Here is a 12,793-nt window from a genome sequence, read left to right as displayed (position 1 = left end):
CCCAGGCAGGTATGACCCTAGCCATGAGCAGCATCCTGCCATTACCCAGAATGATACCACAGTACAAGGACAAAATGATTGACTTCAACAACTGGCTAAGTTTCTCGTGTCACTCTAAGAGGATCCAGTATCTCTCTGCCTGGGATGACACAACTGACAGACCATGATGCTTTGCCAGAGATGGCCTGCCCCTGTCACCCTTGGGATTCCGGATACTGGCTAAGGCTCTTGCCACCCCTATAGTGCCTTTTTTAGGCAAGGTTCAAATGACAAATTCACCACCATAACAGGTACAAGGAAGCAAAATCTGAGGGTAATGCTACTCAATGCTAGAAGTCTAAACCTCAAAATGCATTCACTTGAGGCACTCCTTAAAATGGAGAACATAGACATCTGTGCAGTGACAGAGACCTGGTTCAAGGCTCCAGAGAGCACCCCTGCATTACCACGCTATAATTCATACCACACCTTTCGGCCACCTAACCTGGACAGAAACATTAAAGGTGGAGGCGTGTCCATATTCATTAAGGATATCCACACCTCCAGGCTAGTTGCTCAGCATAATACATCCGAGATTATCCAAGTACAACTAACTCTGGGCAAGACTGCAATCCAAACTGTAAATTGCTACAGATCCCCCACCATGCCCCAGGTTTCCCACTCCTCATTTCTTGATACACTGGAAAATATTAGGGTACAACCCAACACCCTAATAATGGGCGATTTCAACTACCCCACCATTAACTGGGAAAACTACTCATGTACCAACTCTTTTGCTCAACGTTTTCTGGAATTCATAAATTCCAACGCCTTGGATCAACTTATCCACACCCCCATCAGGGGCAGCAATATCCTAGACCTGGTCATTACCAACATGGGTGACCAGTGTTCCACACCAGAGGTCAATTCCTAGTTGGTCAGATCCGACCACAAGCTAATCAGCCTAGACATCCACACCCCCCCCCCCAATTAGGGAAACCACCGTAAAAATTTTCTCCAAAGCCAACTTCACACTTCTTAAGACAGAAGTGGCAAACTTCACAACACCCATGCAGATGGACAATAGAGGTATGACTGCTGAATCCTACACAAATGCATTTTATAAGCATTTACACGAGTGCATGGATCATGCTATCCCTAACAGAACCAAGATGCTATCCTCCAAAAAAAGGAAGCCAATCTGGTGGTCCCCTCCCATAAACAAACTCTACATCAGAAGAAAGAAACTGTTGCAAAAAAGGGTAAAATCCCATGACTGGAAGAACTCCCTGGTCAGCCTCAGTAAGAAGCTGAAATCCCTCATAAAATCCTCCAAAGCTAGTTATGAAAACAAAATCGCCACTGATTCTAAAGACACCCACAAAGCACTCTATAGCTATGTCAAGAATCTCAATGGCAACACTCAGATCTGCTCTGAGTTACAGCACAATGGCACTAAATATACAGAACTAACTAATATTGCCAACATCCTGGCAGATAGGTTCAGTGCTAACTTTACCCCTCACTCACCCCTAAAGGGCCCATCTCTATATCAGAAAAATGCAAAGTTCCTGTAATCACGGCTGCACAGGTAAAAAATACACTCTCCAAAGCCAAGAACACAGCATCTATGGGACCTGACAACATCCCAGGCTGCGTTCTACATGAACTACAAAATGAACTGGCACCCCACCTAAGCACCATGTTCAATCATAGTCTCTCCTCAGGCTTTGTGCCCACTGAATGGCGAACAGCGACGGTTATCCCACTCCACAAAGGGGGAACCACCACAGACCCCGGGAACTACTGCCCCATTTGCCTAACGAGTCTGGTCTGCAAGGCCATGGAACGTATCATCCTGGAATTTATAAACAAAGACATTGGTAATCTCCAAACTCTGCAACCCACCCAGTTCGGGTTTGTAAAAGGCAGATCATGTCTCCTAAACCTGATAGACTTTTTTTTGAAGCAGTCACCAAAGCTGTAGACTAGGGTAAGGTGGTTCACGCAGCCTATCTAGATCTCACCAAGGCTTCTGACACCATCCCCCACTCTGGAATTATAGATAAACTCACTAAACTAGGTATAAATCCCTATGTCACAAGATGGGTTGTCAACTGGCTCACTGACAGAACCCACACTGTGAAAGTAGCAGAATCCAAATCTGACTTCAGACCAGTGACAAGTGGAGTACCACAGGGTTCAGTCCTTCGTCCACTCCTGTTTGGTATCTACTTTTCTGAAGTACATGCTAACACAGAAGGTCTTTGGCTAATGAAGTTCGCAGATGACTGCAAACTAGGAGCCATAATTGAAACTCCTAACGATGTGGACATCCTACAAAAGGGCATCACTGAGACAGATGCCTGGTGTCAATGCCATGGCCTCAAGCTCAATGCCAAAAAGTGCATTGTCATCCCCTTTGGTAAAAACTCTGTATCCATGAGCTACCACATAGGTGGTAGTCTACTTAACACCGAAAGTGTGACAAAAGACCTTGGGACACAGGTGAACAGTAGTCTCTCCTTTGATAATCACATTGCCACAGTAGTCAGGAAATCCTTCTATGTGGCACACCTCATCACAAAAGGTTTTCTCATCCAGGAAAAAAGAGGTCATTGTTCCCCTCTACTAGTCACTCATTAGACCCATTACAGAGTAGAACGCCCCTTTTGGCATATACCTCACAAGACATCTACAACAACTGGAAATGCCGCAGAAATACCTCACAAAGAGGATTACTGGCCTCAAACAGATGCCCTACGCAGACTGTCTCAAAAAACTCCAGATTTACTCCATCACATATCGCCTACTCAGAGGCGATCTCTGCCTAACATACAAAGCTATGTCAAACCCAGAGCTGTTGGACATGCTCCACTTAAAGAAATCCCAATCCCTCTGAGCTACACGCTCTAGGGACCTAAACCTTGTCACCACAATAAACAGAATATGTGGAGGGATAGATTCCTGTCCCAGAGACTTCCCATACTCCGGAATAAACTACCTATCTATATCAAACAAAGCTCCTCATTAGCACTCTTCAAGAAAAATCTTGATGATTGGATGGGAAATAGGAAATTCACCCCAGGGATCACCTCTGTGGCTCTGCTCAACAGGGGCACAGGAAAATAATTTTCTCGGGTGTTGTAAGCCAGTGTACCTTTTTGGCTAGGTTTGTATAGGCCATAGTACCTACCTATGAACCTATGAACTCTTAAGTGATATTAGGTGTACTAGAAGCACCAATGCCCTATATAAGCATAGCCTAAGACATCCCACTACTAAGTTTTTTACCATTATTGACAGAATTCAAAAGAAATATATACAGCAGGAAGGGTTGCATTCCCTTTTAAATTTTAAGGAATGCATGCGGATAATTAAATTAGGGGCATTGTTTCCCCCTGGTTTAAATGTGCAACTGTAATTAACCAATGAAAATGCTGTGGCAATATGTATTTTTTGTTTAAATTTTGTTTTTTTTGGGAGCACATTTACTAAGCACTGATAAAGGCTATAAGCTGAAACCGGTATGCTTTTTTTCACCTAACTGGTGTTTGGAAAAATTTTTATGTGCTTCCTATTTTGATGGAAATTCTGGTGCTTGATTAAACTTGGATATGAACAAGTAGCTATACTGTGTGCTGGCTTTTGCAGTGGATCTCATTTTTTTATATCACAAATACCTGGCATTTTAACAGGGGTGTGGACACGTTTTAGATCCACTGTAGGTTTCAAGGGCCTTTGTTCCTATTTTAATGTCTGTGGGTTGAGAGGTATGCTGCAGAGCTGAAATAAATATCACACAGCCATCAGAAGTTGTGGTCGTAATTGCTGGGTGGGGGTTGGGGTTGGCTGGATCAAAGTAACTGACACTCTTTTTATTTTCTCAGTTTAAACACTCACTACCTGGGTTTGTAGGACTAGTGTGCATTTGTTACAAATAAGAAAGACTACTTAACCATCCCCCCAGACACCAAAGTTGTATAGCTGGATTTTGACATGTACCAACCAAGTACACTGTAGATGGTCTTCACTGGGAATTAATTCTTCCAAGTTTATTGAGCAATAAAATGCTCGCAAATATGTACATCCAAAACCACAAACAATAAATAATTGTAAAAAAGTTTTTTGTCTATTCAAATGAGCAGGACTTCATCAGATCATAGAATATACACTGAGACTGAACCAATAAATACTAAACAAGTGCCCCAACTAATTTACGATAAACCAAATATAATTCTGTAATAATGAAGCACAACCCTATCAACTGATCTAAACATTAGCTCAACAACCTTAATGGTCTGACTTTATTTTTCACTCAAAATGAAAATATTTTAATTTGATCCTGTCTACTAGCGTTAAAAATCAAGGTTGTTGCAAATATATATGTATATATAACAACAAAGACCATCTGCAGTGTACTTGTTGGGTTTTTGGTTTATAATTGTGCACTGAGGTGCTTTCCTTTGTGGATTTTGACATGTACTTAGTGTTCGTCTCTGCCCTGAACTCCATCTAGTCTAAAACCAGCCCTACTCATGGATGTACACAGAAATTCACTGTACGTGTGTGGAGGATGTGGATGACATCATTACTTCTTTACCATTCCTCCCAAACCTCAAAGGCCACTACGTCTTGTTTTCGGCTGTGGACAGTGTGGTCATTATTTCTTTAACTTTCCTCACAAACTTCACAGGGGTGCATTGAGGGTCACTATAGTTTGTATAACAGCACTGTACTATCTATAAAAGTAACAAGTTGGAAACATTATTGTAATCTTTTTTTTTACATTCCTCACAATCACGCATCTGATGCATATACAGGTGGCTACCTTTCAGGGACAGTAAATAAGCATGCTGTTTATATTATGTCTGACAGCAGATAGATTATGTTCTATTTGTTTTTTCAGTCTGTTTCAGCCTGACTTCATAAGGGTACATAGAAGATGTCCGTCATTTGTGTGTGTGTTTGTGTGTGTGGGGGGGAAGGGGGTGGTGAACAGGCATGCTTAATATAAATATGACACCAGCAGCTTCAAAAATGATTGTGGGCATTTCTGTCTTACTTTTAATCTCAGCTTAACACTGAAGGAGCTACACATAAGAAAGCTACATAATTTTTGGAGGAGGTAGGGGGAGATACTATTCACAGATATGACATATGTATCCCCACAAGCTTTGTCTTCTCATTTTATTGTGAACTGGTTTTAGGTCAGCTTTGAGAGTTAACAGGTGGATACAAGTTATTTTTCCTTGACATAAAAAGTAGGAATAAAATACATTTAAATTTTTTTTTTATTGAATGTTCTATTCCTTTATATGTTTATCTGGCACTGTTGCCTACCAAAAGAGTTGTCCATTTCATTGATTGATGGTGAGGGGAGGAATTCTGCCTAGCCTTCCTACACCCTCTTGTCTAATTGGAATGAATAGATCAGTCCGGTGCTGTGTGTCCCAGAGGACTGATGCAAACAATCATGCCAACTTAGATAAGTTTACATCCAGAAAATAAGAAATAAGCTCAGCCTTTTGGCTAAGATCAAGTGTTGTGGAACCTAATGATGGAATGATGAATTCTGTGGTGAGGTATGCTATGTAAATGTATAAAGAAGTAAATAAGGGAGGCACGTAAAATGTAATGTAGAAGAATGAGCGCTCATGGTTTCTTTTAAGTTGTAATAAAACAAAAGGTTAGTGTAATCTGTTTAAAATGCCATTGAATTTGAAAGTTTACACAATACTAATAAGAGTATGATAATGCTCAGACAATATAAAATGTATTAAGAATGAAGTCGTTCACAGGATCATCACAGGATCGCAGAAACAAGTCAAGGAAGTCTAAAGAACATTTGCACGTTCCCAACAACCACACTCAAGATTACCTCCCAACTTCCAGAAGGGTAAAATATGTCAGTCAGTCTGGGGATGAACCCATCCAACCATCAAGGTTAATCTTGAAGAGGGCACAGATGTCGCTCAACACACAGAAGCAGAAGCAACTTATCTTATAGAGGGGGAATTCCTGGTTAAAACACCTAGCCCTTCAAAATGTTTTATTTATATGTGGGTGGATGCGCACAGACTTAGATCAGGTGTTTCTGTTGCTGTTCATCCTCTGACGGTATAAGAGATATGTTAGGGTGTTATCTTTAATGGCATAGCATGACAAACATAAATCTCCACATAAGAAATGGGGATTCCAGTTTTTCTTGGTTGCTAATGTTTTATTAGGACACTAATCTTTTTCAACAGGAACAATTGGTTCATTTCTAGATGCATGTGTCTGGCAAGGTAGATACTGAAAGGGGCATTGTTTTGATAATTGGTCTAATTAATGCAGAATACAGCATGGCAATAGTATACTTTCACCTACATAAGATACCTTTGCTAATCAGTTATGTGTGATAGAAGAATATCTTAACTACTGTTGCAACTTAGTCAGCAATGAGGGAACTGCTGACACAGGCGCCAAGATCCTTGTCTACCATATCTGCATGGGGGCGGGGGGGGGGGGTAATGTCTACGTTTGAAACTGCAGATGAGGGGTGTTCCTTTGAGCCCTTTCTCTGTACACCGTTGCTGTGTATGGATTGACTCTGCCTGAAGTGCTTCTGTATCCGTGGAGGTATGGACAATAACACCCAGCTTTACGGTTATTGGTAACTCTGGTTAACCAAAGGATGAAGAAGAAAATAATGTTTATAATTTTGTGGCATCTATGCAAATCGAGATTACAAGAATTACAGTTTAGGAAGATGTGAGAAAATACAAGTATGTTAAACTATAACAATAAATACTTGTGGTGGGATAGCTGATGAAAACAAAATTGTGATGATTAAGATAATATATAAGTATTATTTGATATCATATGTATATAAAGAAAATGATGTGTAATAAGCTGTAAAAAGACAATGAAAATAAAACACCTCTTCTCTTTCAAAAAGTGCCACTGGATCTTTGATATATACCAGAAGTACCACCAGCTCAGGCAGATGGTACCTCAGTTTAACATTTTGTTTGGAGGATAGCATACTCAGGAATGTAGCACCTCTTCCCTTAAGCTGCACCAAGTGTCAATTGGGTAATTAATCCATGAACTTGAGGTGGGAATAAAGCCCACAGTGCTTATCATCTTATAACATCAAAGGCAAGTGGGCTGACAGTTGAGCTACTGACACTATACCTACACTGATTTATTTATAATATTTAGAGTTCCTGTGCAGTTTGTCTTTAGTAGTGGCAAGCTGGAGCTGGTGCCAACAGTATGCCTTAGCAGCAATCTTTATATCATCTTTGGAATGGAATCGGATTCATCTTACACCATATGCATCTTGTACTAAACAGGGACGGGGTCTTTAGAAGTACTCTTCATTGGCTATGACTATCTGAATATGCTGCAGGCAAACCTTTTACCGTTGACAATCTTTATCCTGGTGAGCAGGACTAGAAGCAGTCCTGGTTTGCAATGCCATGCAGATATAATTTCTGATTCTCATTGCTTGTGGCAATTTCTGATTTCTTTGGCAGACTGAGTTAATTGGTTGTTCAGACAGGACAGATATGAAGTACATGAAAACCAATGGTTCCTCTGCAGTCACCTTAATCCTATGTTCAGTTGCACTAAGCCTGTTATTTTTATGACACAACATATGATGATGGTCTTTCTTAAAACCTGATCAAGTGAAAAAAGTTTACCTTTGCTTTGCAGTCATTATACCACCAAGGTTTTCTATAACAGCACACTGGCTTGGTTAAGATTAGAGGTTGTATTGCAGTTGTAACTTTCCACTGACATGACTCAAGCTCTAGAATGGTACTACCATTTTCAGTACTTTACAGTAACAAAAGCAAACTATGACTTTGTGTTCACTTTAGTCACTGTCAGTCAGCAGTGTGAGGACATCCCTGCAGGAGTTTATACCTCTTCTCATTGATTTGGTTTCACACTCTCTTGTCTGGTTAATATTAGGTGCTTCTGGTCTGTGATGAGCCTACTTGTAGCACAGCAAGTCCTCTATATACTGAGGTTTAGGCTTCGCTCAGTCATCTTCTCTAGTATTGGACATACTTTTGACTTAGTGTTTCATCTTCATGCCACTACTACTGGGTTGCTGAGTGAACCTGTTTCCATGGTTAAACCACTACCTTGCTTGTTCTTTTCTTTCTTGACCCCAGCTCAAAATGGCGGAAATCTGTGATTTGTATGTATTAACTGATTTGTACTTGCTCCCCCCTAGTTCTTTTTAGTGTTCTGCAGAGGTGGTCCAGATAACTGAACTTTTGTGTGAGTGGCCCTCTGTGGTAATGGCTACCTTGACTCAGTACAGGGACTTGTCACAGTGTAACACTGCTACTATTAAACATTAGTTAAATTTGTGTGAGGCTATCTGAGGGATGGGAGGTTGGTATAATGGCTAAGGTGTTTACTTTACAAACACTTACATGGGGTAATTGGCTAGGCATAAAATGGCCCATAACGGCAGTTGGCCTAGTACTAATGTCATGGCATGAAAATGTTAAAGTGCAGTTTAAAATATACATAAATAACATCAATTACCTTTTAGTCTTGAGTCAAGAATAACTCTTCAGGATGTGCAAAACATTTTCTTTTTATTTAAATCCACATATGTCAGTGCTGGGCGACTATCTACACAATTTAAAGTCAGTCTCAACAAGCAGCAAAAATACACACTTTTTATTTAATTTTTTATCAGTATCACGCATGCAGAATACTGACATGGTCAAACAGGATTTCTGCAGACCCTCATGCTTCTCGCTTAATGCTGCACATGAACAATCATGTTTTTTAGTACCAATAATGTTTTAAAAAAGTACAGGCCACCCGGCTTGTTAAGCAGTCTTGTTTCGTGACCTTGCACATTTTAGTACCAGTACATTCTAACTCCCCAACATTCCATGTAACTATCCATCCCAGCCTGGGAAGGTCAGAGCTTACATACAGTGTGTTCTTTCTTGCTTTCAGAAACCAGTCTTTGTAACATCCCTTTACTCCTTCAGCACTTTTTTTTTACATTCAGTCATCTGTTAATACACTTGCAGCTTGATATTAGAATGCAGTTGTGAAACACTCAGAACTACAATAAATAATTGTGATTTGCATAACTATGCCGCTATACTACATATAATTTTTAACATGAACAAATATTAAATAATTCATCGAACATGTTTGTAAAAAAATTGTAAGTTAATATGCATTTTGTGTAGAATAATCATGACAGATACATTTTTCTCTAATACTATGAACATATGAACTTTGGTGGGACTGGCTGTCTTGTGATATGCAAATGTGTCACAGTGCAACTATGTTCTTAAAAGATAAGTGCAAAAGGATTTGTTTAGAATCAGCTGCATTATAACACCATAAAATGGAAGCCATATGGCAATATGACTGTGTCCCAGTATAAACCTACAGAGTACACTGCTTTTCTACTGAGTGCCCATGTAGTAGCTGGAAGAGGCGCCATAATTTGCAGTAGGGTTGCATGGATCACTGTAGATGGTGGGAACACACAGATGACTCCAAGGGGTGAGACAGCATGGATCAATGGGGATAACAATGTGGGATGTTAATGAGTACAAACTAAAAAAGAATAGTAGTGAAAAATCTTACCATAACCACAGATGTCCTTCTCTTCTATATGCTGCAGTATTCATCACATTAGGGAGTAGGCCACCTCCTACTGACTCGTACATCCGGCCCGCATACAAAAGTTTACATGCTACTGCAAGGTAAGTGTGACACTGCACATCTCTCTGCAAACGTCAGTCATAAAGCAATGTCGCATATAAAGTGAACGCCAGCATACACCAACATCAGATCTGAATGCCGCCAAGCACCAGCCTGAGCCTAGTTGAAAAACAAATCATGAGGGAAGAACAGGCAAGCATTAGGGCGAAAGCAGGGTGGGTAAGTAATACTGCAGCATATAGAAGAAAAGGACATCTGTGGTTATGGCAAGATTTTACACAGCTATTCTATGTCCTTCTATTCATATGCTGCAGTATTCATCACATTAGGGAGAATGCCAAAGCTCAAGCTTGGGAAGGATTAGACGGAGGAGACACAGAGGCTTTTTCAACTAACTCTGTAGAATAGCTCTGTCAAATCCAGCCCTGGACCTGGAGATGACATCAAGTTTATAATGTTTAGTGAAGATATGAAGAGAGGACCAGGTAGCTGCTTCTAAGACAGAACAAGTGTCTAAGCCTTTAAAGAAAGCCCCAGAGGAGGATACTACCCTAGTGAAGTGTGCCCTCACTGGGGAAGAAATAGCTTTAGAGATCCAGGAAGAAATAGTTTTCTTGGAAACTGGTAGACCCAGGGCCCTTGCGTGATAGGACACAAACAAGCGTTCAGACTTTGTTTTGTTGAGATAATATCTGAGTTGCCTGTGTACATCTAAGGTGTGCAGAATCCTCCAACTAGAAGATTGAGGGGAAGGAAAAAGAAAGGTGGGAAGGTTAATAGACTAATTAAGGGATAATTCGTTTACCACCTTGGCCACAAAGGAAGGATTAGTATGAAAGATACCCTGTCTCTGTGGCACATCGTAAAGGGAGGATTAGACATCAAAGCCTATAGCACAGAGACCCTTCTAGCAGAGGTAATGGCCACCAGTAGAACTGTTTTCCCATGTATAGTGCTACAGGAAAGAGGATTTTGCTGGCTCAAAGGGGGTCAATGTAAGCTTCTCTAGCACAAAACTGACACCCCAAGGAGGAGGGACTGGTTTCCTTGGTGGTCTGATATGAAGGATGCCTTTAAGAAGCAATGTAACCTCTAATCTAGAGGCTAAGGGAGGAGACATAGGCGGACAAGCTGAAATGGCTGAAAGATGGGCCTTCATTGAAGAATAGGTGAGGTCACCCTTCATCAGTTTACACAGGTTTGACAGTACCACTGGAACATCCACTGTCAGTAGTTGTAGGTCCTTCTTGCGACCCCAGATGGAAAACCTTTTCCATTTGGAAACATAGGATTTCCTAGTAATGGGTTTTCTGGCCGCCTGCAGAACTTGAAGCACGTGCTCTGAGAATAGGTATCTGAAGGGAATTAAAACCCTAAGAGTCAGGTTGAGAGTTGACAGTTGTAGATGTATTAGGGTTTCCTTGCCCTGTGTGAGTAGATTCATCCTGTGGGGTAATTTGTGATGATTGCCCCTGGCTAAGTGCAGGAGAAGGGGGAACCAATGCTGCCTTAGCCAAAGGGAGTCACCAGCAAGATTTCTGGTTGGTCCTGCTGAATTTTCAGTAGGACTTTTTGAAGAAGAGGCAAGGGGGAATGCATACAGAAACATTCCCTTCCACGGAAAGGATAGAGCATCCACCTTCCAGGCCAAGGGTGTGGGACCATGGCACAGAATTTTGGAAGTTGTCTGTTCTTGGGGGAGGCAAAAAGATCTACTTGAGGCATACCCTAATGATGGATCAGGTCCAGAACACATCCTCGTATAACATCCATTCATGGGACTGGGTCAAGGACCTGCTTAGTGAGTCTGCCACCACATTCTGAGCTGAAGGGAGGTAAAGTGCCTGGAGAGGGACTTGGCTTTGTAAAGCTAATTCCCAGGCATGCAGGACTAGTCTGCATAACAGGGAAGAATTTGCTCCCCCTGCTTGTTGATGTACCAAATGACAGTGGTATTGCCTGTGAACCACCTCAATGTCCCTGGCATTAGCTTGGATTTGAAGACCTGTAGGGCAAAAATGAGGGCCTTCATCTCTTTGACACTGATATGTTCCTTTGTTTGTTTGGGAGTCCAAATATCCCTGACTCTCCAAGGCTATAGGGTCACACCACATCCCGTGTCTGAGGCATTTGTGTATAATTTCTGAGAGGGCAGGGGTGGCTGGAGGGGAAGACCAGGATTTTTGATACCTGTAGGATCCACTAGTCCATCTCCTTTGCTATGCACAGTAGAAGTGGAATTATGAAATCCAGGGGGTAGGAGTGCTGCATTCAGACTGTCTTTAGGAACCAGCGAATCTTCCTCATGTGTAACTTGGCCCATGGGAGCATTGGGATCGTAGATTCTTAGATGCCTTGAACCCCAAGATGCATAGAAATTCCCTGGCAGACAGAGACCAAAGGGGTAAAGTGCTCTGGAAATAAGTAGTCAGTAACAGCACCTTTCTGTGGACAGTGAAGCCAGCATTTTGTTTGTTTGGATCTTGCAACCTAGTAAAATGTGGTCTTAGGAGGGGATTGGCGAGGACTTTTGGCAGTTTACAGAGAAGCCTAGGCTCTCCAGAAGAGATAGTGAAGGTAAAATCTTCCTGAAGTTGGTCCGAGGACTGGGCTTGGATTAGGAGGTTGTCTAAGTAAGGGAAGATCTGAATCCCCTACAGTCTGCAAAATGCTATGACAGGAGCCAAGCATTTTGTGGAGCCAAGCATTTTGTGAAGACCCTTGGTGCTGTAGTTAGACCAAAGGGCAAAGCACACAACTGAAAATGTAAAAAAGCAACAGAAAAATGCGAACATTTCCTGAACCAAGGGTGAATGAGGATGTGAAGATAAGCGTCTTTGATGTCTAAGGACACCATAAATGCTTGAGGGAGAATCAATGGAAGAAGACATAGCAGAGTCAGCATCTGGAAAGAGGAGACTTTCAGCAAGGTATTCAGATGAGAAAGGTCCAGGATGGATCTCCAACGGCCATCCTTCCTGGGGACTAAAAACAACCTGGAATAGAAACCTTTCTTTCGCTGAGATGGAGTGACCTCTTGGATTGTTCCCTGAGAAAGAAGGTCTGAAATGACCTGAGGAAAGAAACACATTTGTTCTTTTGGTGG

At 41.5% G+C, this 12,793-nt stretch overlaps 1 protein-coding gene across 1 annotated transcript in view; it reads right to left on the bottom strand.

The window, feature by feature from the left end:
- LOC122796644 (copine-3-like) overlaps nucleotides 1–12,793 on the bottom strand; it is a 1,024,312-nt gene that overhangs the window by 360,776 nt on the left and 650,743 nt on the right. The gene's annotated exons all lie outside the window — the stretch shown is intronic.

Source organism: Protopterus annectens, chromosome 3.part0 (genome assembly GCF_019279795.1).
Source record: "Protopterus annectens isolate FY-2018-M chromosome 3.part0, PAN1.0, whole genome shotgun sequence".
NCBI classification, from domain to species: Eukaryota; Metazoa; Chordata; order Ceratodontiformes; family Protopteridae; genus Protopterus; species Protopterus annectens.
Note: the sequence above shows the minus strand (reverse complement) of the source record. Positions and strands in the feature narration are given on the sequence as shown.